Source organism: Dendropsophus ebraccatus, chromosome 11 (genome assembly GCF_027789765.1).
Source record: "Dendropsophus ebraccatus isolate aDenEbr1 chromosome 11, aDenEbr1.pat, whole genome shotgun sequence".
NCBI classification, from domain to species: domain Eukaryota; kingdom Metazoa; phylum Chordata; class Amphibia; order Anura; family Hylidae; genus Dendropsophus; species Dendropsophus ebraccatus.
Window position 1 is genome coordinate 78,664,598 of NC_091464.1, and position 27,055 is coordinate 78,691,652.

Genomic DNA, 27,055 nt, shown 5'->3' on the forward strand with positions numbered 1-27,055 from the left:
AAAAAATATACCAAAAACAGCACCACCACTGATCCCAGGTTATGTGTGGTTTTGCAGATCAACACCATTGAAGTGAATAGGGCTAGGATGCAATACCCCACACAATCTGAAGACAGAAGTGGAACTGTTTTCAGAAGAAAGCAGACACATTTTCTAACCCAGGACTCGCCCTTTAAGAATATCAGTCACTGCCTACAGGAGAGAGATGCCTGCTATTTATTTCCGTTGGATCCTGCAGCTTTTCTAATTTTTTTTCTACAGGAGAGAAGCTCTATACATACAGCAGCCAATAAAAATGCCTAGCACTTGGGGGTCAAGGCCTGTTACTGCCTGCAGGTAGGTACTGTACAGCACACTAAACTTTATTTACAAGCTTAGAATAAAAGGACAGCAAAGGGCTGGGCATGATTCCTCAACTCTTGAAGGAGTTGTCCAGACTTACAAAAACAAGTCCGCTTTCTTCCAGAAACAGCACCACTCCTGTCTTCAGTTTGGGTGTGGGTTTTGCACAAAAATCGTGTAGGTGAAAAAGAGTAGTAGATATGTGATACTCAGTCACCACCATGTCCTGGACAGACAGAGTTTGGAGTATTGAAGTGACAACATGGTTGACAGTAAGTTATGATAAAACGTAGCTTTTATTTAGTGTTGTAACATAAATCGACGAACATTACAAACAAATCTATAGTGCTCTCTGGATGATTAAGGATACCTGGACCTAGGCCCTGATGAGTCCCTGCCTATAACTACTGTGGACCGCCTGGTGTGGGCGTCCCCTAGGTCAGGCGGGACTGTCCCTACATACCCTAAAGGGATGCTGTATTGTGAAAAGTATATGGGTATGTGGTTACATGTGACCTCAAATGTTTAGATGTATGGTGGGATGTATACCCTTCCAGCAATCAATGATTATAAATGGTTCCAAATATTTGGACATCTTGCATGGTCAACCCAACGATGTGTGGAGTTGTTTTTGACCCTGTTTGTTTGTAATGTTCGTCCATTTATGTTATTTCACAACACTAAATAAAAGCTTTTATCACAACTTACTGTTAACCATGTTGTCACTTTAATACTCTAAACTCTGGATGTGGGTTTTGCAGCTTGGTTCCATCTACGTGAATAGAGCTGAACTGTAATACCACACAAAACCTGAGGACAGGAGTGGTGCGGTTTCTAGTTATAAAAGTAGTTATGCTTTTCTAATAGTGAATCACCCCTTTAAGGGGCCTATTCCACGGAGCGATAATCAGGCGAATTGGCCCGATTTGGCAGATTATCGCTCGGTGGAATAGAGAAAACTAGCGAGTCATCGGCTGATCGTTCATTTAGGCCCAAACCTAAAATCATCAGTCGCCACCCGCGCATCGCTGGGTGGAATCGTGGTGGGCGGTAGGCCACAGACGACTTGAGAAGCAGCATACATTACCTAGCAGGGCTTCTCCTCGGCTCAGTCTTCCTCCCAGGGTCCCGCGGCGCAGCATCAGCTTCAGTGCGACCTGACTGAGCTGTCAGACCGCTCAGCCAATCACAGGCAGGGACCGCCGCAGCCAGTGATTGGCTGAGCGGTCTGACAGCTCAGTCAGGCCGCTCCGGAGTTAATGCTGCGCCGCGGGAGGAAGACTGAGCGGAGGAAAAGCCCTGCTAGGTAATGTATGCTGCAAGGACATCGGTAAGAATGTCCCTGCAGCCCTCGCTAAAGACTGTCGGGCCGTGGAATAGGCCCAGTAAACGAGTGCGGATCTAGCAGATCTGCGCTCGTTTACATCGTTGATCGGCCAGTGGAATAGGGCCCTAAGAATTGGCTCGTGACAGGGAGTGGACATCTAAAGGGCAGTCTATAAAGGACTCTCTAGAAGGTGGTGGACAAAATTAAAGCAAACCGGCACTGGTTGCCTGGTCCAGGGATCTTTGTCATACAGGAGGCCAGGGGGCCTGCCCCCAGTGCAATGTAATAGTGGTACATTCGCTTTAAGTGTGGGGGGGGGATGCTTTGGCATTTTGGTATACTCTGGTAGGTATTCCACAGAATAGAGTTTACAAAAAGCATTTCCATATCTGGAACATTGTAATACTTAGTTTCCCCTGTGGTGGCGCTGCAGAAAAAAAAGTTAACATTTCTTGCCAGATTACAGCTAATCATCTGAGGTCTCTGCAGGAAGACACTATGTGATCAGCTTATTGTCATGAGACCCTTCCAACAAAGAACTATTATTCAACACAGAGTACTTCTTTAGGTCAAAATTCAAATTTTCTAAGGAAATCTAATATTTTCCGACAGGATGTCATACAAACGGGCTCCAGCAATGACAAAGCTATTTCTTCCTGGAGTCTGAGGGAAGGCACAAAGCTCTCCAGCTGCCTCCGAACCAGACAAACATCTTCTACAAGACGAGAAGTGATCTGTAAATGGAGAACTCCTGTGAGCGGTGAGAAGACGTCGAGAGGCCACAGAAGAGCCTCGGAATACATAATTACCTCTAATGAGGATGCGGGAAGTTTTACAACGAGTTATTTTAGGAAAATATCTTCTGGCTAAGAGTTCAAAAAAAAAAAAAAAAAAAAAAGAGAAGAAATGAGCTTCTTATCCCATAAGTCTGCAAACCATTTCGAGAACTGAGAAGACCACGTACGTTTCGGTTCTTTGCCTGGGGCTGTCCCTGCAGAAATGTTCCTCTTGAACGGGCTGCCTCCCAGCGTGCTGCATTCGGTGGGCTCGCCGGCATTATTACCCCCGCCCCGATGATCAAACACCACAGGTGCTTAATTAATACTCCAGAAGTTTCCCTCACTTACACAACATCTTTTGACTGCAAGAAATATTCAAGGTTGATGGTAATGAAAGTGCCGAGGGGCCACACATCAATAATTCACATGCCTCACACGGAGAACGCAGACAGAAGTGTATAAGGGTGAAGCTGGTGCACTTACAAGCCATTGCCAGGTACTTATTATCCAGACTGTTCCACATACAAGCTGGATTATTCTTGGTGGCTGGGGCATCTCAGAAATGAGTCAAGGCCACCTGGTGCTGGATGCCATCACTGCCACAGTGTCACTCCATGTCTCCCCACAGAAGTGGTCACAGACTGCTCCAGCTGACAGCGAGGCGCCTTTCTCTTGCAACAAGCCTTTAGCCAATTTTATGGCAACTATGTTACTACTCTGTCAGGGTATGTTCACACGGAGCAAATACATCGGAATTCCGCTGTGCTCAGTGTCCCTATATGAGTGAATGAGAGGGCGAGCACTCCTCCGCTGCCACCAACATGTCACTTTCTTTGAGCGGAGAGCGGCGGCTGTGGAGGCACACTGAGACAGGTGAAATTCCGCCAGTTTTACCCTTAGGGTCAGTTCACACAGAGTAAAACTAGCAGAATTCCGCAGTGGAATCCCGCCAGCCTGTGTCATACTGGCAGTCTATGGGAAGCTCACACAGTCAATTCTCCCGAGCGGGACGTGTGGAGAGAGTAGGCGTGTGAGCCCTCCCATAGACTGCCAGTATGACACGGAGGCTGGCGGGATTCCGCTACTTTTACTCCATGTGAACTGGCTCTTAGGCTTAGCAAAGATGCTGTCCTTATGTAAATGAGACAAAGCAGCAGGTAAACTAGTGCATGAATCCACCCTTACTGCAAAAATTGGACTGTATAAAAGGGGCACAGAGTAAATGCTTCCAAACAGGTGTCAGAAAGGTAGATAGATTTGTAAATTATTATTTTATTAAACTCAATCCTTGCAATACTTATCAGCTGCTGTATGTTCTGCATGAAGTGGTGTATGCTTTCCAGTGCTCTCTATTGTCACCTCTGTCCATGTCAGGAACTCTCAAGAGCAGGAGAGGTTTTATATGGGGATTTGCTCTTGTTCTGGTCAGTTCCTGATATGGACAGCGGTGGCAGCAGAGAGCACTGTGTCAGACTGGAAAGTATACACCACTTCCTGCAGGACATACAGCAGCTGATAAGAACTGGAAGGCTGTGGATTTTTGTTTGTTTTAAGTAAAATCCATGAATAAACCTTCCAGCTGCTGATTTGAGGATTTCCACATTAAAACACCTATGGACATATTGCAGTTTAAACCATAATGCATTTACACAGAGATATAATTCCGCCAATCCATCGTTTAACGATTTTGAAGCAACGATTTGGTTTTTATAACAATCAGCATTTAGACAAATAGTTAGAAAAATCGTTAAAAAATTCATAAGAAAAATCGTTATTGCGATCGTTTTTAAGATTGCTTAAGCCCATCTTTTACATAGGGTGAATCTTTGAAAGACTGTTTACATGATACGATCTGCGAATTTTTAACGAACAACGAACGACGATTTGAGAACATGAGAGATCAAAATGAACAATTTTTCGCTTGTCACTTGATCGTCTGCTGGGTTTACACGGAACGATTATCGCTCAAATGCGAACGTTATATCGAAAATTCGAACGATAATTGTTCCCTGTAAACGCAGCATAACTATAATCAATTACTCCACAATAATTTTAGCGGGACCTGTTAGCAATCTTATGCTGCGTTTACACGGAATTATTATCGTTCGAATTTGCACGATAACGATCGAATTCAAACGCTAATCGTACGTGTAAACGCAGCGAACGATCAAACGGCGAGCGTGAAATCGTTCATTTTGATCTTACAACATGTTCTTAAATCGTCGTTCGCAAAAAATTGCAGATCGTTCCGTGTAAACAGTCGTTCACCGATTTAACCTATGTGCGAGATGGGCTTAAGAGATCGCAAAATGATCGCAAAACGATTTTTCCGTACGATATATCGTTCCGTCTAAACGCTGATCGTAATAAAAAAAATAGTTACTTCGAAATCGTTCATCGTACGATCGGGCGAATTATTGCTACGTGTAAACCCAGCATTAAGCTGGCCAATTAGAAGCTGTTCCTTCTCCAGAATTCCCCAAACCCAGTTGTTCATGTGTTCCCTACAACAGACTGCTTCTGGGGGAGGGGCCTCCCAGGACTGGATCCAGCTTTTCCCAGCAGCAGTGAGTTAAAAGGCAGCCGGCTGAGGATAATGAAGAGTTTCGTATGATTACTGTAAATTCGCTCATCTCTAGTGGTAGGGTTTCAACCGTGTAGTGGCCACCATTGACCACCATTCCTCATCCTTAGAAAGTCTCCAACACGGACCTGGAAACCTGTGCAACCACATATACCATATTTATTAGTAGGGTGTGACCTCACACATTGCAAGTTACCTAAAAGTGTATTAAACCGCAATTTGTATGTCACATGAATGTCTACAGTGTGTCAGATTAGTCACAATTATAAGGAAATTTCTATAGGGTGGTGTAAATTACTAATATATACATATATATATATACACACACACATATATAATATATATATATATATATATATATATATATATATATATATATATATATATATATATTATATATACACACATATATAATATATATATAATGTGTGTATGTATGTATGAGTAATATCCGGACAGGAAAATCCTACATCAGTGCCAAAAAAAAAAAAAAAAAAAAAAAAAAAAAAATTATTAACTACTTGCACAGCAGGAAGGCAGATGTATGGGGGGCGTGCATAAGTGCGGTTATTTATTAGTAATAAATAGAGATGAGCGAACCTGGAGCATGCACAAGTCGGTCCGAACCCAAACTTTCGGCATTAGATTAGCGGTGGCTGCTGAAGTTGGATAAAGCCCTAAGGCTATGTGTAAAACATGGATATAGTCATTGGCTGTATCCATGTTTTCCAGACAACCTTAGAGCTTTATCCAAGTTCAGCAGCCCCCGCTAATCAAATACCGAACGTTCGAGTTTGGATCAACTCGAACCCGAACCCAGTTCGCTCATCTCTAGTAATAAACACTTTTTTTTTTTTAAAAAAGAATTTTCCCTCCCATTATTACAAGCAGTCGATGCATCTATATATAAGGCCATAAACATCAGGAGCACACAGAGCCCTCAGCGTGGCTTCCCAAAGGACATCCTCTCACATAACCACAGACATCTATTAAAAGCATAAAGAGGCGCAGTAAAGCTGTCCAGTGACACCGCTACCATTGACATCACTGATCCCCTGTGCAAACAGCCGCGTTGAAAGATCTGTAATTATAAGATCTATAAACATCAAAGCGCTCCATAGACAGATACAAAAATGACAGCTGATGGAGCCAAAGAGGAAGGGGAATGCTTTATATCCCACAAAAATTAAAGGCGGATGGGAGAGGAGGAAGGGCTGGCTGCAGGGGGGTAATAAATCTGCACTACTAAGGGGGGGTGTAAGGAAGTTAGTAGGGTGATAAAAGGAACAGCAGCCAATACGTAACCCAGAGAAGTAAACATAACGTACATAGAGGAGGCTCTATGCAGAGAGAAGAGGATTTATAAGTGTATATCGGTGTGTTCTTATTTTTGGGGGCAGACTCTTGGTAGAATACGTCTCCTCCCCTCAGACAGTATAAATCATTCATATTCTTCTCAGCTACACTGCTATATTTGCCACTTAATAGGATCTGCTCCTTCCCTGACAAGCAGAAAATTACTTGCTGCTCTACATTAAAGAAAGGATCAGTGTGCAGAGACCAGGCGGCGGGAGAAACGACTGAGCATGTGTGACCATCAACATTCACCTCATTAAGTGGACAGGAAAAGTAACTAGGCGTGTGTGTCCTCCAGCTTCACCTAAGTGGATGGATGGAGAGAGAGATGATAGGAGAGCCCCATACACCTTATAATGACAGAAACACACTGAGTGGTGGGTACAGCCAATAATATAGGGACCTTAAAGGGGTTATCCAGCGCTACAAAAACATGGCCACTTTTCCTCCTACTGTTGTCTCCAGTTCAGGTGTGGTTTGCAATTAAGCTCCATTTACTTCAATGGAACGGAGTTTCAGAACCCCACCCAATCTGGAGACAACAGTAGGGGGAAAGTGGCCATGTTTTTGTAGCGCCAGACTACCCCTTTAAAGATCTGTGTCCTTCAGCTTAGTAAGTGGACCGCAAGAGTAACTGAGCATATGTGCCCTTCAGCCTTAGCTCAGTATCTAGACAATGAGGGTAACTGAGCATGTGTGTCTTCCAGCTCCAGCTTAGCAGATGGACATGCTATGTAAATAACTGTGATAACTCTTAAATGGTCATTTTTTTTTTGTTTAAGGTTGTGTAAAAACATATTTCATAACAGCCGTTTTTATGAAATACGGCCATTGTTTTTACATAGTGTGAATATAGCCTAAAGGGGTATTCCATCCTAGAGATAAAAAAAATATATTAAATGATCCCAAACCTAGACTTTTTTTTTACTTCTCAAATCCCCCAAGTATTTTGAGCTGTCCCTTGTCTTTCTAGCTGCCGGCGAGAGCTCAGGGGGCTGTCATGTTCTGTAGTTTTCCCGCCCCTTGGCCATGTCAGTGGTCCAGAGGGATTTCAACTGGTGTGGCAACAAAAGAGACAGATCATGTGACTTTGGTCTCAGAAGGGAGGGGGAGGACAAAGGAGTGCAGACAGAGTGGACCAGGAAGTGAGGATTTTCTGCACTTTCAGGCTGTGAGTCGGGATGTGCTGCAGACAAACGGCCTAATTCATGTAATAGAAATCTACTACACACAAGCCTAAACTATGCGTGGGGATGGAACAGGGTTAAATCTTAAGTGGAGTACCCCTTTAAATGCAAAAAGGGGTCTTGTGTACATTTTGACTGACATTTACAACTTTTTTTTTTTTACACTAGTTTCTGGTGAAAGCGTACACTATTATAGGCATAGGCATTATGCAGCTTAGACCCTACTACGCAAAGCATAGTTGTTCAAAATGATACAGCAGTAAGCAGGGAACGTCATTCCTTTCTGAGCAAACTTTAGAATCACTATAGCACGGGGTTTCCATTGACTGTAATGGCCGCCTATTCACCCCAGGGAAAGACTTCTAGACACTCCGGTATGACTACTCCTGTGCAAGGAAGCCGCGGCTGTGTCACTATAATTATAACATCACATTACAAGTTCATGGATTCTTCACCATTTTGTAAGGCAGATCACTTAAAAGCTTACGTTTTGCTGACTCTGCAAAGTGACAGACGGCTTCCGGAAAACACAAATAATGTCATTTATCCTCCTCATACTGAACTAATAAAAAAAATAATGATGATAATAATTTCCTTAAACACTGTAAATCTGGAGGCTTTTTTTCTTCTTTAAGGTACATTAAGGCACTGATTCATAATATCCATGGTCTGACAGTGTTGTCCAGACAGGATATTGCTCTGTCTGTGTAAGTGTCACCATAATTCTGGAAATTGAATCTATTGTATAATATAGTACATCTTGTGCATGTGAGTCTATTTCCAAATCAAAAATTAAAGGCCAAAGGAATTTCCCATTAAAGTAGTATTTCTGCAAATAATTTTATAAAGTTATATAATTTTTTCAAAGAAAGTGTAAAATAAATAAATAACTAACATTGTGTCAGCAATAGGAGGCAACACTGTCCCTTTGCTGCCACCAATGGCTGTGTCAGGAACTTCATGGTTGCTGAAGCCCTGATTTTGTCAAAGTTACTCATCACTGGCACTGCTTTATCACCTATTTCTACGCCCATTGTTCTATTTATGTTTTTCAGGCAGCACTAAGGCTGCCTCCATTTTCTCCAGCCACCAGGAGTCAAAGAGTGTTCAGAGTTTCGCTCATCTCTATCCAATATACATGTTAGCATTAGAACAGACATTACACTTGGGGAAGCTGTCTGTGTCACTAGTGCTGCAGGCCAAGCACAGCGTGGCAGAGCAAGGAGACAGAGCTGCAGAGCTACTGACACAGACAGCTTACCCAAGTGTAATGTCTCTTCTAATACCATCTTGACGGGACTTGAGACGTGATGCTGTAGGCCTGCTTATCAATCAGTGGTAAATGCTCGAGTCGATCCGAACCCGAACTTTCGGCATTTGATTAGCGGTGGCTGCTGAACTCGGATAAAGCCCTAAGGCTATGTGGAAAACATGGATATAGTCATTGGCTGTATCCATGTTTTCCAGACAACCTTAAAGCTTTATCCAAGTTCAGCAGCCCCAGCTAATCAAATACCGAACGTTCGGGTTTGGATTGACTCGAGCATGCTCGAGGTTCGCTTATCTCTAGTAAAGACGGAACGCTGCTACAGCCGCTGAACGGGCCTAGGACATCACATCAACTGCAGTCTCAGACCAGGAAGCTGCGGAAAGCAGACGACAGCGCTCGAGTCAGGGAGGTAAGTGGATGTTATTGCTTTCACCTACACCTTCCCCAGTCATTGGCAAAACACAGGTCCCGGACAGAGTATCCCTTTAATAAAGTTAGATGACAGTTTTTGAACTTTATAAAAAAAACTTTACTAAACTATAGCTATAACTTCCAGGAATACCCTTTTAGGTCCATGATTACTACTGGTAACCCCCATGGGAACAGCTATAGGTAGAGGGAGCGCAGAGGTAGCAGTCACACTGGGGTATATCAGCAGCCCAGATACCAGTGTTATATACTTCTCAGGGTAAGTGTAGGGACCATTAGGTGGCTGGGGAAGTTTTGTCTTCGGTATCGCCTCCTTCTTACGGAGACACTGCAGGTCTGTTATACAAGATGATGAGACTATACAGTCTCCTATCATCAGCATATCTTAAGAATACTGGGCAGACTTATTACAATGATGTTGAATAACATCTCTGAGCATTAATACCCACAACCTCCATGGGTAAGAACGGCGATATCATCTCCTTACGCTGTAAATTGGCCCTCCTAGGACAACAACACATTGTACACAACCTATATATAATACACGTGCACAGGTTGCATAACCCACACCGTACGGTGCCAAGGAGAAACAAACAGAGGCAGCGGCCGTGCAATCTCTGAGGTATTACATGCAATGTCAACATTTGTATCCTCATTACCAGCGGCGAGCGTGTGATTAACCTCTCCGCCTCCACAATCCCTGCCATAAAGCAAACTACAGCACTCGCCTCCTCTGACGTCTTAATGATTGGGAAATGATAACCCACACACAAGTCATCTATCTCTGCACCGATGGGAAGACGCTGCAGGTGGCATAAACAATCTATACAATAACAGGAACTGCGTCATCAGGGGGATAAATGGTTCTGCTCAATGCTTTATACACAGAAAATCAGCTATAAAAAAAAATCTGTCACTATCTAAATACATTACTTTTCCTATGTTCAATAGAGTATTATACTCCAGCGCTGCATTAACTATTCTGCTGGTGGGGTCACTGCGTACATACATTACTTACCCTGTACTGTTCCTGAGTTACATCTTGTATTATACTTCAGAGCTGCACTCACTATTCTGCTTGTGGGGTCACTGTGTAAATACATTACATTACTGATCCTGTAAGCTCCAACTCTGACTCCTGCTCCTTCATAAATGGCCGGTCATATACCAGGGGAGTTATATATCACACTGGCTCAGCAGCTTCTCCCTAACGTCCTACATGATCCTGGGGCGACTATTGAGTGAATAAGGAAAGATATAAAGCAGCTTCTCCTGTGTGTGCAGTGGATGCAGCCAGTCTCCAGCCTCCATGTCCTGAACTACTCAGAACTAGACTAGATGGAGCAGGTGGTCTTTTCCTGCTGACAATCTTCTATGTTTCTAACTAAATATTCGCCATACTTAAACACTGCTAACAATGCCAGATCACTGTAATATAGAGGTCACACATAGTGATATACAGGGGGTCACACATAGCAGTGGCGGATTATAATATGGGCGATTTGGGCGGCCGTCCGAGGCTCCAGGGGTGCCCACGCCACGCCGCCCACATTATAATCCGCCACTGTACTGTCCCCGGCTGATGTGCAGCTGCCGGGGGTGTCCCGTCCTATCCCCGGCAGTGCGCGCATCAGAGAGCTCCCTATTATGTTTATTGGGGCCAGCAGGGAGGGGAGGCAGGTAGTGTTTATTGGGGACAGCATTGGGAGGGGGGAGGGGGGCAGTAGTTTATTATAATGTGGGCCTGGGGCCGCCAGGTTGGGTGGTACATTTAATCCGCCACTGACACATAGTGATATAGAGGGGTCACACATAGCGATATAGAGGGGTCACACATAGCGATATAGAGGGGTCACACATAGCGATATAGAGAAGGGTCACACATAGCGATATAGAGGGGTCACACATAGCGATATAGAGGGGTCACACATAGCGATATAGAGAAGGGTCACACATAGCGATATAGAGAAGGGTCACACATAGCGATATAGAGGGGTAACACATAGCGATATAGAGGGGTCAGTCATAGTGATATAGAGGGGTCACACAGTGATATAGAGGTTACCCATAGTGATTTAGAGGGCTCAGCCATAGTGATATAGAGGGGTCACACATAGTGATATAGAGAGGGGTCACCCATAGTGATATAGAGGGGTCACACATAGTGATATAGAGAGGGGTCACCCATAGTGATATAGAGGGGGGTCACACATAGTGATATAGAGAGGGGTCATACATAGTGATATAGAGAGGGGTCACCCATAGTGATATAGAGAGGGGTCACCCATAGTGATATAGAGAGGGGTCACCCATAGTGATATAGAGAGGGGTCACCCATAGTGATATAGAGAGGGGTCACCCATAGTGATATAGAGAGGGGTCACACATAGTGATATAGAGAGGGGTCACCCATAGTGATATAGAGAGGGGTCACCCATAGTGATATAGAGAGGGGTCATCCAGCATCCAGGAAGAGAACAGCACAGATCTCCCCCCACACAATGGACTCTTCCAGCTCAAGAAACAAACTGTCAAATAGTGTCTGACAAAATCTCCCAAACTACTCTTATGCAATAGAGCCAGTGCTTTATTACTGATATATGGAGGAAAGGGCCTTAGATTGATAGAGCATAACATATATTGATGGGTAACATTTATAGAACTCCTATGAAAATGGAAAGATTTTTTTTCCAGAGCTGGAGTCTGTACATTTTTCCAACTCCAGCCAAAACTAGCTCCGACTCCACAGCCCTGGTAAATACATTACTTATCTTGTACTGAACCTGAGATTGATCTAGCATTGTACCCCAGGAGCTGCATTCACAATTCTGCAATAACAGCTTATCTAGTCTACGGTGTCCATGCACACCACCTGAAACAAGCAGGCTCGCCTGTTTGTGGGATGTAGGTGGATAAAGAGGACTAACTGTTGGCCAAATGTTATTTTTCGGCTATGACCATGGACATTGATAGCTGTGAGCCAAAACAGAAAGCGATTTTCTTGTGAACTCCCTTTACACATGTATGCTTGACTCAGCAGAGTGTGCATGTGTTCTCAATTAGAAGAAAGGAATAGGCCCTAGCAGACTCCTCTGACAGCAGCTTATCTCCTCGAGAACAAACAGGTCAGTGGCCGCGGTGGTGGGGATGGGGGCATACACCAAACCAAAACCAGTGGGTTCAGCAAGGATTGCACAATACCCGGCATTATTCCTATCTGCAGCTCACATAACATTACATAAGAACCGTGCTTTTAGCTATGTAGAACGCAAGTAAACAAACTGATGTTATTGTTGGATCTGTCACATCTGTGCGATCATTTCATTCGTGAACAAAGCAGTCTCCATAGTGAGAAGGGAAAATTGCCGCCAATATGAATGCGATCATTAAATAATCCAACTTGTAAGAAGTGATGAAACGTTCGCACGGTACTGCAAGGGTCTAATAATGTCAGCGCTTTATGGCAGAAATTAGCTTGTATTGTAGTGCGCAAATCTCTGTAATCTGTGCTATTAATGACTATAACAGTAAGAACTGACACGTGTAGAGCAACAGGAGAAATAAGGGTTTAAAAAAATTGCATGTGATCCACTCAGTGCACGAACAGTGACGTTCAAATAGAAGTACACACACAGCGGAAGAATTCTCAGGTTGAAATGTTTCAGCAATCAGGCCTTAATTCAAGGGATACTCCAGAGGAAAAAATAATGTTTTTAAATCAACTGGTGTCAAAGTTATACAGGTTGGTATAAGACTTCTATGAAAAAAAAAAAAAAAAAAAAAAAAAAAAGTCCAGTACTTATCAGCTGCTGTATGTCCTGCAGGAAGTGGTGAATTTTTTTACAGTCTGACACAGTGCTCTCTGCTGCCACCACTGTTCATGTCAGGAACTGTCCAGAACAGTAGATAATACCCATAAAAAAAAAAAACTTGTCCGCAAAGTTCCTGACAAAGACAGAGGTGGCATCAGAGAGCACTGTGTCAGACTGGAAAGAATACACCACTTCCTACAGGACATACAGCAGCTGATAAGTACCGGAAGACTAGAAAATTTTTAAATAGAAGTCTTTTACAAACCTGTATAACTTTCTGACATCAGTTTATTTAATTTCCACGGGAATACGCCTTTACGCTTGCCCTAAACTTTTAATAGTGGTTATCCTTTTAAAGTGTCACTGTTGTTTAATTTTTTTTTTTTTGCAGTACAGGCGATTTCAAGAAACTTTGTAATTGGGTTTATTAGCCGAAAAATGCATTTTTATCATGAAAAAGCAGTGTGAAGCTCTCCCCCCTGTCTTTATTGTTCTCTATGGAGAGGGGTGGAGGGAAATAAGGCACCAAAACGAAACAAAGGGTTAATTTACAGTTACATCATTTGGCTATCTCCTCTGAAGTCAGCACTGACCTCTTTGACCTCTGAATACCAGCTGTCACACAGCTCCCGCTGTGTAATTCTTTGTTCTCTGCTCTCTGCTGGCGACTAATCTCCCCTCTCCATAGGTTACACAGAACTGACTGATTTAAAACAGTCGAAATTTCCTGATAATGAGCAGTGGATGAGAGAGGAGGGGGGGGGGGGGAGACCTGGGGAAAGTCTTTTTAAAAGCAGATAATGGCATATTTGCCAAATAAACCCAATTACAAAGTTTCTTAAAATCGCCTGGACTATTGATTTATGCAAAATAAATAAATAAATACAACAGTGACATTTTAAGTTTAACTATGTATATAAAGAGATACAGCAAAAAATGAAACCATAATGCAAATGTAGGAACACCGGCTTAGAGCAACCCATAATAATAGATCTGTCTTCGGTGGTGGCTGTAGTCTATGCAGGGGCCAAAAGATGCCGGCAAACCAGAAGATTCCCCCAGAGTGCACTATACCTCAGTATAGATTTTATATATTTATATATATATATATATATATATATATATATATATATATATATATATATATATAATCACTGCTGTACTAAAAGACTACTACTCCACCCCTCAGTCTGATCATCACTCCATGACCATTGCTTCACCTAACCTCCCGTCTACCTGATCTCTACTTGCTCTGCAGTGAAATATAATCTACCCCCCCCCCCCCCCCGTTTCAGCCATCGCAGCTCTGTACGGATCTTCTAGGAGAATTGCTCCTTACAATTTTGGAATTCTGCTGCTTTTATACAGGATCTATAACTATTCACTAACACAATATAGCGGCATCTTTTCTCCGCGTCGCAACATACCGTTATCCTGGACAAGTGAATATTACACAGCTGGTTGATTCAATCGTTACATATCATTAAAGCAGATTATCATAGGTGGGTATAGAAGCTGGGACCCCACAATTGGCCCATACCCTAAATGCAGATAGGACAAGCGTGCAATATATATCGGTATATAACACGTGCACATTTATCGGAATGTAAGAAAAGACCATCACAGGTAGATTCCAAAGGAGCGAGTAACCCTATAGATGTACTGGCTCATATTCCTATAATCACTGCTCCGTCCATCTAATATACAGATGTTCAGCCATTAACTATATCCTGTAGAAAGGGTTAAATTCCACTACTTCTACGGAACTTTGCGACTATACGCGAGCAACATAACCCAACTTAATCCTGCAGAAAGTCCGGACAAAGAAGTGCATGGTGTACGTTACCTTCCTCATTGCTTCATCTGTCCAGAAGGGACCCCCAGGATCTTGCCGCCTCTTCCTCAAGGTGTTGGGAGCATGCACAATGCAGAACGCCCGGCTCCTGCTCACTTCCTTGGAGTAGTGTAAACAGATATGAGTGAACCTATTACATATCTCCCCACCCCTCTCCTCCGGGGAGCAGGGACAGGCACAGGTATCGCTTTTCACTCAGGACTGAGGGAGGGGGAGGGAAGCTTTTGTCACAGACAAAGCCCAGCGTACAGTAGAGCTGAGCGCCAGCATGAGAGCGGCTATTCTTCCCCTAGGAGCCTGTGTCACTAGTCCCCGGGAGCGATCATCCCTGTCCCCTAAAACAATGGCAGGAAAGACATGTAATAGCGGCTCGGATCCTCATCTCACACGTTTCGGTCGTATAACCTATAGGATGCAGCATGTGTCATCATTAGTTTTCTGCTTTTTGTAATATATATATATATATATATATATATATATATATATATATATATGTATATATATATATATATATATTGACATAGCAGAGCTGAGAATGCCACATGCAGCTGGGCGGAGTTAGAATTTTGGTATAATGCACAGTAACAATTTACATAGGACTGCAAGTGTCGTTGTCCGATATATCACAACAGGGGTACAAAAAAACAAAGCATCCAAGTCAGCTCTACAACATCTATACTAATGTGTGTGCACAAACATCGGCAGAAAGTCACCTTGAACAGTGACTAACATACAAGAAAAAAAGAGACTCAATGCATATCCTTCTGAGAATCCAGTGTTCTGCACAAGACCCCAAACCTCTTAACAGGGCTGTGGAGTCGGTAAGCCGCAGCTCCGACTCCTGAATTTTATCAGGACCGACTCAGACTCCCGACTTCTGCTCCTTCATAAATGGCCGGTCAGATACCAAGGGAGTTATTTATCACACTGGCTCAGCAGCTTCTCCCCAATGTCCTACATGATCCTGGGGCGACTTCTGAGGGAATAAAGGAATACTGTATATAAAGCAACTTCTCCTGTGTGTGCAGTGGATGCAGCCAGTCTCCAGCCTCCATGTCCTGAACTACTCACAACTAGACCAGATAGAGCAGGTGTTTTTTCCTGCTGACAGTCTTTTATGTTTTTAACTAAATATTCACCATACACAAAGAAACACTGCTAACAATGCCAGATCACTGTGATACAGAGGGGTCAGCCATACTGATAGAGAGGGGTTACACAGTGATGTTGAAGGTCACTGTGGGGGCACGCAATAGCGCGCGCACACACACACAAACACACACACACAGCCTGCTGCAGCTATAGCATACACACACAGCCTGCTGCAGCCATAGCACACATACATACATACATGCGTGCACACACACACAGCCTGCTGCAGCCATAGCACACATACATACACAGCCTGCTGCAGCCATAGCATACACACACAGCCTGCTGCAGCCATAGCGCACACACATACATACACACACACAGCCTGCTGCAGCCATAGCACACATACATACACAGCCTGCTGCAGCCATAGCACACATACATACATACACACACAGCCTGCTGCAGCCATAGCATACACACACAGCCTGCTGCAGCCATAGCACACACACATACATACATACACACACACACACACACACACACACACACAGCCTGCTGCAGCCATAGCACACACACACAGCTGCTGCCATAGAACACTGAAGAAAAAACACACAATCTTCTCCCAGAGAGAAAACACCACACTGAGGACAGAGGTTACAGCTACACTACTTATGTCTTCTCCTCCTCCTCTATATTACACAGGATATCTTAATATTACACTGCTGCTCATATACAGTCATCCAGCATCCAGGAAGAGACCAGCACAGATCTCCCCCCACACAATGGACTCCTGTATTCCAGCTTAGAAACAAAGGACAAATAGTGTCTGACAACTTTTCCCCGACCACCCTTATCTAATAGGACCAGTGTCCTATTAGAATGTTGCTCATAAAATATATTGACGAGAAAAATTTATAAAATTCATATATCAAAACTCAAATCTAAATTTTTTAAAGATTTTTTTTAAAGCTGGAGTCGGTACATTTTTTTCTGACTCCAACTCAGACTCCAGCCAAAACTAGCTCCAACTCCACAGCCCTGCCTCTTAAGAACATTTTATACAACAGCCATCTCTCTTCCTCCTCCCATAAGGATGTATGCTCTCTTCACCTGAGTGTGCAGGTGTTTTTAATGGACAGATGGGAGGTAAACTACTGCCAGACACCACTAGTGAAAAAAAATAGGACCAGGCAGTTGAAATGACCCTTTTCTCCCCCACATCTGGCCATCGGGGGGAGACCATACACATTAGGTAGCCAGCTGATCCTGCAAACACCCCCATCCGGTGCAGGGTCTTAGAGATGTGTAGGTGAACTTTAAGATATTCTTGGACTAATGGAATGAAGGAATCCTCAAGGCTTCTCCGACAAACACCACCACCACCCCCTACCGTTTTTCAACTTGGAAGGTAACAAATAATAAAAAAAAAAAACACAGGTCCGTTATATAGAATAGCTGGACTCCTATTTCTATTAGTTCACTAGGCAATTTGGAACATAAAGAGTCCCTGACTATATCTTCATTGACAAAATCAGTGTCTGGAGGACTTACACGTGCATTCTAATGCTAGCTCATTGTTTTTAAATGGGCTCCATGTAATGCTCATTTTCTCCTGCGGAGGCACTGCAGAGACTGAGCACTTGGTGCAGCATTTCAGATCTGATCTTACTGGGGACAAATTAAAGGTGAATTCTACTATTATACATCTGACTGTTTTCTATCATATCAATGGTTTGTAGTATACTGAAGAGGGACAATATCGGACTATATAATGGTGTTTTATACTTACCTCTCTTTACAGCTGCTGGTGGATGTTCAGAGGCGGTCTCTGAAGTGACAAGCCAGTCAGCCAATCACTGGCAGCAGCGGTCCTATCCCGGCCAGTGATTGGCTGACTGGTCTGTCACTTAAGAGCAGCTGTGGAGAGGTAAGTATCAGCGGCTGCAGACAGCGGGCAGAAGTGAGGAGAACACCAGGAGTGTGGTCAGGTATGTATAAACCAGGTATGTTATTACTTTACACTTTTAACCCCTTCAGGAGCGGGCTAATTTTCATTTTTGCGTTTTCGTTTTTACATGTTCTATATGTTCCTCAAGTCGTTACAATTACAACGATATGTAATTTTATCTAACAGCTTTTAAAAAATTAAAACCTTTAGGAAAAAAAAAACAAACAAAAAAAAAAAAAGTGTGTTTAAAATTGCTCTATTCCCAGCCTTATAGCGCTTTCATCCTTTGGCCTATGGGGCTGTATGAGGTGTCATTGTTGAGGCATGATTTGTACTTTTTATAGGTACCTTACTTGCGTACATGCAACTTTTTGATGCCCTTTTTATTACAATTTTTCTGGATTTGATGTGACAAAAAATGTGCAATTTAGCACTTTGGCGTGTTTTGCTGCTTACGCCATTTACCGTGCAAGATCCGGAATGTAATTTAATAGTTTGGACAATTACGCACGTGGCGATACGTGGGATTTTTTATAAATAATAACACTTTTTTTTCACTGTACACTGTAATTTTAAGTCCCCCTGGGGGACTTTCAGCATTACTGCAGTGATCTCCCATAGAGATCACTGCAGTATACTTAATACAGCAATGATCGATTAGATCATTGCTGCATTACTCTGGTCTGCAGCAGACCAGATGCATCGACGCTGAGTCCTGGCTTGGTAAGGAGAAAGGATCTCCCCTCTGCGATTGCATTGCGGGGGGGGGGGTTAGAGAGCCCTCCACTAGACACCAGGGATAGGGGGAAACAATACATTTAACTTTAAAAGACAGTCAGTTTTGACAGCTGCATTTAAATGTATTATTAAGGGGCACAGCGATTGGACCGCGCCCGCTTATAGCCACGGTCACAGGCTACACATAGCATCCGGGATCGCCCCGCGACCCCTCTAAACACCCCCCCCCCCCCTCCCACATAAGGACAAAAATGTGCTGACTGAGAAGGGGTTAAAGCATCGCTAATGGGATACATATATACACACACACACACAGCCTTTGTTGCGCGATAGTCGAGCAGAGTAATAGGCTCAGTAAGTGAGGCCCAATCTAGCAGATAGGCAGTAGGAGGAAGAAAACCATTGTGTGAAGAAAATAGTTACGGCATTATTTGTAGGCTCCTGTGGGTCCCTAGTGGTGGCACATGGAATGACAAGGGTACCTTGTGCAGCAGACTACCGAGGAACCATTCCTGTTATCGGTGGATATCAATGCCTGGACTCCACAAGATCTCTGAAGGAGTCCTGTGGTACCAGCAGCAGATCCTGCCTAGTATGAGGTGCGGCCTCTATAGAGGAGACTGGCTTCTCCAGCACATCCCACAGATGACCGATCAGATGTACATCTGGGGAATCGGGACGCTGAGTAACCACCTTGATCTCGGTCATTTTCCTCACCTGTCTGCAGTGTTGCCCATCACACTGCCCCACCATCTCTTCCCAGGTAAGTGACGTACAGGTAATGGACAATGCAATCCATCAGACCAGACATCATCTTCCATCGCTCCAGGTCTGACGCCCATTATAATCATTTTCCGTAAAGGACAGGGCTCTGCATGGACGCTGTGACCGATCTGTGGGGCCCCATACATAGCAAGCTACGATGTCCTGTGTGATATGACTGCTTTCTATCATAGACAGCAGGTAGTTTCTCAGCAGTCTGGCCTCATCCCACACCAGAGGTGCCTCCACTCCTCACAGGCATCAATGAACGTCAGACGACCATCACTAATTTCTTCATCCATGCAGCACATTTTGTTGGTACTAACCCATATATAGTGGGATCACCCACCAAGACCAGCCGCCGCTCAGCAGAGGCCTTTACCCGCATAAACATAAATACCTGGCCGTTTACTTGTTGCCTAATACACCCCACGCCATTGTCAAAAGTCATTCACTTCACCTGTCAGTGGTTAGTGTTAGTCATGTTATAGGACTCTGCATTTTTCCACTGTTAGGGCAGGACCCACATAGCGGAAATGCTGCAGATTACTACAGTTAGTGGCAGTACTCCCTAAGGTGCACTGGATGATAACATCAATGTTAGAGGGAAGGTAAAACCTCGAATATCTTTTTACTTATCTTTTCTCACAGTTGAGGCCCTTTTACACAGGCCGATTATCAGCCAGGAGTGCTGCTAGAAATGCTCCTCGGTCAGTGAAAGGCTATGTTCACACCGGGTTTTTTTTCCCATAAAGAACGGACGCTGATTGCAATGGCCTCAGCGTCCGTTCTTTACTGCAGGGGCGGCATTGCATTGAAGTCAAGAAGAAAATGATGTGTGAACATAGCCAAAAGGTGACAGCGATCAGCCACGAAGCTGGAAGACGCCCGATCCCTGACTAATGGTATCTTTTATACTGCAGCACAATATACCGCTGCTATCAGCCGCACATCTCCCTGCGTGAACAGGGGACGTGCAGCCAATAGCAATACAGTGATCGCTTGTGTGACCGGCCACTCCATCGTGTCTTCTGTATCCACTGCAAACGAGCGCCGGGAATGACACTTGTTAGTAAACCTGCAGATAGCTGAAGATCTATCAGTATAAAAGGAACGTTCGGGTTCTTATTGGACAGCCCAAGCAATATTGTAAACGAGCGCCGATCTGATAGATCAGGGCTCGTTTACTGAGCCTACTACACAATCGTTTAATAAAGGATGTCCATGCAGCCATTGCCTTAAACGTTTATTCCTTATGCTGCTTTTACACGGAACGGTTATCGTTAGAATTTTCGCAATAACGATCACATTTGAGCAATAATCGGCTCGTGTAAACACAGCGAACAATCAAGTGACGAGCGAGAAATCGTTCATTTTGATCTTTAAACATGTTCTCAAATAGTCATTGGTCGTTTGCTAAAAATTCGCAGATCGCTTCAAGTAAACCGATTCACCCTATGTTTGAGATAGGCTTAAGGGATCTTGGAACGATCACTATAACGAATTTTCCAAACAATATATCGTTCCGTCTAATGCTATGTTTACACGGAACAATAATTCACCCGATCGTACAATTAACGATGTCGGAGTAACATTTTTTTTTTTCATAACGATCAGCGTTTAGACGGTACGATATATCGTAGGGAAATTTGTTTTGTGATCGCTTAAGCCTATCTCATACATTGGTTAAATCGGCGAACGACTGTTCACACGGAACGATCTGCGAATTTTTTGCGAACGATCAACGACGATTTGAGAAGTTGTTGAAAGATCAAAATGAACGATTTCTCGCTCGTCGCTTGATCGCTCACTGCGTTTACACGTACGATTATCGTTCGAATTCGGTTATCGTGCGATTTCGCACAATAATTGTTCCGTGTAAACGCAGCATACATGCTGATTGTTATAAAAAAAACACATTGTTACTTCAAAATCGTTAATCGCTTGATTGGGCGAATTATCGCTTCGTGTAGACACAGCATTACCTCTCCCCGCCTTCTCCTGCCCTCTGCTTGCTTCCTGACAGCTGCTACAGTGTGGCAGCCAGAGCTGGCAGCCATCTACATTCAGCAGGCTTACGCCAGGAGAGTATAAAAAAAAGGAAAGAAAAATGGATAGTTTCAGTTTAAGGGTCATTTCACACTGGCGGAACTCTCCGCCTGGAATCCCACCAGCCTACATGTCATACAGGCAGTCTATGGGAGGGCTTGTGCCTTCTCTCTCCATGCGGAAGAATTTACATGTCAATTCTTCAAAACTGAGAGGCACAGAGAGAGGAGAAGTGCGAGCCCTCCCATAGACTGCAAGTGTGACCTGGCTCTAAGGCCTTATAAATGCATCCAAGCCAAACATTGTGCACAGATATTGTATGAAGGTATACGTCATAGGCACTGTGTGGACCGCCGTATGATATTACATGGCACAGAATAAAAGAAACGTTCTACAAAAAATTGGAAAAAGCAATGAGGAGAATAACTTGAATATCGGAGGGCCAACCACACAACATTCACCTCTATATGCTTCCATACAGAATGATCATAACCTGGACTAAATAGTAGGAGCACAGAAATACAGCAAGTTGGCAAAATATGGCGGTGTGCATAGGCCCTAAGGAGTGTGTGTCACTCTCCAGGCTTCCTCTACGGTGTGATCACAGCCCAGTACACAAATGTGGTGTGAGTGTGAAGAATGCGGCCGTGCTCCATTCCTTGCTAAACCGAGAACACGCCACCAAACCTGCCCATCCCAGTTTATAGGACAAGGTGCAGAATAGCAGCCATTTAAAGTAATCCTCTAAACACAACATATCGATAATTCATCTATCCCTATGACCTGGCTCATTGTCAGATGGTTTCCTGACTATTCTCAGATTGTTTGGCCACACATGTCCAATGCCACCAAGCAAAGAACAGTTATGCTGTTGACATTACTTGGCGATGATTGACAGGCGTTCCTGCATGCACACCAAGCGGGACAATTACTCACTGTGCATGTTTACAGCTGCTGTGCATCCATATTCAGTAGCAGAGATTATGAGGGTGCTTGCATTGTGTGGTCAGCTCTCCTGTCACACAGGACTAAAACCACTGTAACCACACAGTGACATTATACTGACTGAATTGTTGCATAACAAAGGGCATTGTCTTCTGCTAAGCATGCAGAATTGATGATATAATTAGGAAACATTAATAACATAAGTATCCCTTAGTTATTATACAACCTGCATGATGCATAGGTGTGAGCAGCAAAGGACTGGGACTTCCTAAAAAAAGACCAAATATTAGCACAGAGGGAGCATGGACCACAGTTTGGCTCTATGTATAACATTGATTTAAACCCCGAAAAAAAGAGTATATATTGAAAAAACTGCCTGCGATCTCAGCCCCTGTTGATTACTTAAAAGAATTTGTTTTCACGACAGTGTCTCTTTAAAGGGGTTATGCAGCAAAAATCTTTTTCTTTTAAATCAACTGATTTCAGAAAGTTCTATAGATTTGTAATTTACCGCTGTTTAAAAATGTCAAGTTTTCCCATACTTATTAGCTGCTGTAAGTCCCGCGAGAAATGTTGTTTTCTTTTCAGTCTGACACAGTGCTCTCTGCTGACATCTCTGGTTGAGACAGGAACTGTCCAGAGCAGGAGAGATTTTCTATGGGGATTTGCTGCTGCTCTGGACAGTTTCTGTCTCGAACAGAGATGTCAGCAGAGAGCACTGTGTGAGGTTGGAAAGAAAACACCACTTCCTGCAGGACATACAGCAGCTAAGTATGGGACTTGAGATTTTTAAATAGAAATAAATTACAAATCTATATAACTTTCTGAAATCAGTTGATCTGAAAGAAAAATATTTTTGCAGGATATCCCCTTTAAGCAAATCTGCACTCCATTGTGTTTTAGTATGGGGGGGGGGGGGGAGAATCACCACAGGTCAAAGGAAAAGCCTTTTCCTTATGGGTATGATTAGGCAGGGGAAGTACATGGCAATGGATGTAAGTGACGCATCAGAACAGGCAATGTTGCACAGCCAAATCTTATTTCTGTCTGAGAGCCATCCCAGGATAAAGCATCGGGGACGTCCAGGAGGAAGTTCCTCTTTAATAATTAAGTGACCGGGTCATTTATTTTTAAAAAATTTTAATCGTTGAATAATTTACATATCTAACATTTTTTTTTTAACGCCAGGATGAGTATTTTATATTCATGTATTCAGTCCGTTCTGCTGGTAACGCTGAGAATTTCATGCTATATGGCTTGTGCACATGACGCCATACATTATTCATCTGCACTGGTACTTTGTTCCATTTTCACAAGACATCAAGGAGGGAAAAAAAAAAAAAAGATAAAGAAATGTACGGATAGAGATCAGAATGCATATAGAGATACAGTAACCCGGACCCTGGACCCCGTGTGGGGACCAGGATCTCATTAAAATAGGTTGGGGGGGAAAGAGGGTCAAACACTGCTGGAATACGGGTCAGAGGCCCAGGGTGTGCACAACCCCCAGGACTACTATATCTGACATGGAATTAGAAAGATTGCTTCCCTAAAATGATAGAAAACGTATTTATAGACTTCTTATTCACTAGTACATTACAAGGGTTCTAGGTTTTATACAATCCCTTTTGTTAGCAGGAAGAATAGGATAATCCCCCAGCGATTTGCAGTGATCTAAAGAATGTAGTTCCTGACAGCGCCACCACAGGCGAAACTTAATTATTACACAATTTCTATTAAAATCAATAGGCTGTCCATGTATTGCATGGACACACCAAGTCCTCCTGAGAGAGAGAGAGAGAGACACTCTTTGTAGCAGCGTTCGAATTCAGAATTTTAGGTTTTATTTCTCTAGCTGACTTGGCAGGGTCACGCTCAAAGGTTCATATTACATGTATTAAAAGGCCCCACATCCTGAGACCTGACCACAGATCTATATCCTTATACAACCGGGGTGTCAAATTCAAATACACATCGGGCCAAAATTAAAAAGTTGGACAACGTTACGGCCAACCATGATATTTAATGAAGAGTGCATGCTGCGTTCCTGGCACTGCCTATCCTAAAGTAATTTTCCCGACATGAAAGTTACCCATTATATCCCTCAAGCAGTAGGTAATCCTATAATTGTGCCCCATGTAGTAGCCACCCCAAATAGTGCCCAACATACTAGCCAGGCCTACTATTAGAGACCTACATAGTAGCCAGCCTTCCCGATAGTGTCCCATATAGTAACCAGCACCCAATAGTGTCTTATACAGTAGCCCACCCTCCCGAAAGTGTCTTATATAGTAGCCAGCCCTCCCCAATTGTGTCTTATATAGTAGACAGCCCACCCAATAGTGTCTTATATAGTAGCCAGCCCTCCCCAATTGTGTCTTATATAGTAGACAGCCCACCCAATAGTGTCCAATATAGTAACCAGCCCTTCCCAATAGTGTCTTATATAGTAGCCAGCCCACCCAATAGTGTCTTATATAGTAGCCAGCCCTTGCCAATAGTGTCTTATATAGTAGCCAGCCCTCCCCAATTGTGTCTTATATAGAAGCCAGTCCCTAAAATAGTCTCTTATATAGTAGCCAGCACACCCCAATATATATATTTTTTTATAGTAGTCAGCCCTCTCCAGTAGTCTTATATAGTAGCCAGCCCTCCCCAACAGTCTCTTATGTAGAAGCCAGCCCCTTCTTAGTTGTGGACTCCAGAGGCTGGAGGAGGTGCCCGTCGGAGAATGCGTGCGATGACCACATTGCCAGCGTTGGGGCACTACTGAGATACTTCTAGGCCACAGGCGAAAAACTGCCTGCAGCCTACGAGATTATTATATGGGTGGTCCAAGCAGCTCTACGGACCACCAATATTATAATCTGCTGCAACGTATAATCTGCAGCAATGGAAAAGCTCAGCGGGCCAAAAATAATGGCACCACGGGCCAGAGTTTGACATGACTGTTATACAAGGACATTCCTACTAGTCACCACTTCTGTTCAGTTTACATAAAGCACTTTCTGGTGGATATATGTATATAGTTAACCCAGGTCTTGTGAAAACAGCACGAAGAGCTGAGCTGCTGCGAGTTGCAGTACCAGAAACTGCCACAACCATTTGAATGGCACTGTCCCTAGGTAAACAATGAACAGGATGCAGAGCTCCCTGGAGCGCTGCAGGATCTTTACTCAGCAGACCAGGTGTCGCGTGGTGGATAACCACACATTGACAGCATATCTGAAGGATATGCTATTAATATTCCAGTTTTTGAAACATCCAATAGCAAGTATTCTCAACTATAACAAAAAACTCCTATGCATAGAACCCCTATAATACACAGATATCAAACACTTATCTGGCTAGTCTTTAAATTGTAGACCAATCACTCTAAACTTTCCTCTGAGGCTCAAACAGGTACAGTATGGCCTACAGGACTCTATGGGAGTAGAATTCAGAAACCTTGTTTTATCTATCCCAAATGCAGCAGCAAGGGCTAAGAGCTCATGCACACTGCTTATACTGTACCTCTGTATGTCTGATGTCATATCATTTACAAATGGGACAAAAAAGATATCTTGGTATGCTCTACCCGACGCTATAGAGAAAAGCATGAAGAATACTTGCACTAAACAGAACATTAAAGCAGCTCCATAAAGCCGCAGTGCATTGGGGTACAGGCCTATTCACACTGCTAAAACTTGGGCAGATTTGGGATGTCCCTCATGTACACATTGACATATTGATCACACTGCATAGGGTCTATACAATTTCTTCCATGTGTGTGGTTAAAGGGGTTATCCAGCGCTACAAAAACATGGCCACTTTTGCCCCACTCTTGTCTCCAGGTCAGGTGTGGTTTGCAATTAAGCTCTATTTACTTCAATGGAAGCAAGTATCAAACCCCACCCAATCTGGAGACAAGAGAGGAGGAAAAGTGGCCATGTTTTTGTAGCAGTGGATAACCCCTTTAACCTCTTAAGGACGAAGCAAATTTTAGTTTTTTCCTCCTTGTGTTTAAGGCCATAGCAGTTGCATTTTTTTCACCTAGAAAGCCACATGAGCCCTTATTTTTTGCGACACTAACTGTACTTTGCAATGGCAGACTTAATTTTTGCATAAAATATGCTGTGAAACCAGAAAAAAATTATATGTGATGAAATTGAAGAAAAAAAAAAAAAACACGCAATTCTTTTACTTTGTTTTTTTTTTTGTTTTTACGCTGTTTGTCCTATGGAAAAACTGACATGTTATATATGTTCTTCAAGTCGGTACGATTAAAACGATGGCATTTAAAAAAAATAAAACCTTCTACAGAATAAAAACGTTCCTTAAAATCACTCCATTCCCAGGCTTATAACGCTTTCATCCTTTGGTCTATGGGGTTATGTGAGGTGTCATTTTTTGCGCCATGATGTGTTCTTTCTATCGGTACCTTGATTGCGTATATGCGACTTTTTGATCGCTTTTCATTACAATGTTACAATGATTTGATGCAACCAAAAATGCACATTTTTGCACTTTGGCGGGTCATTGCGATTACGCTGTTTACCGTGCAAGATCAAGAATTTGATAAATTAATCGTTCGAGTG

General features: G+C 43.3%; 1 protein-coding gene across 4 annotated transcripts in view; it reads right to left on the reverse strand.

Moving 5' to 3' along the window:
- TIAM1 (TIAM Rac1 associated GEF 1) overlaps positions 1 to 27,055 on the reverse strand; it is a 241,741-nt gene that overhangs the window by 143,200 nt on the left and 71,486 nt on the right. The window contains exon 1 of one of the 4 annotated variants that reach the window (XM_069946256.1): positions 14,933 to 14,951. The exons of the other annotated variants lie outside the window; for them this stretch is intronic. The gene's annotated coding sequence lies outside the window, so the exon portion shown is untranslated. Of the gene's footprint in view, positions 1 to 14,932; positions 14,952 to 27,055 lie in introns of those variants that run through there. 4 annotated transcript variants of the gene reach the window in all.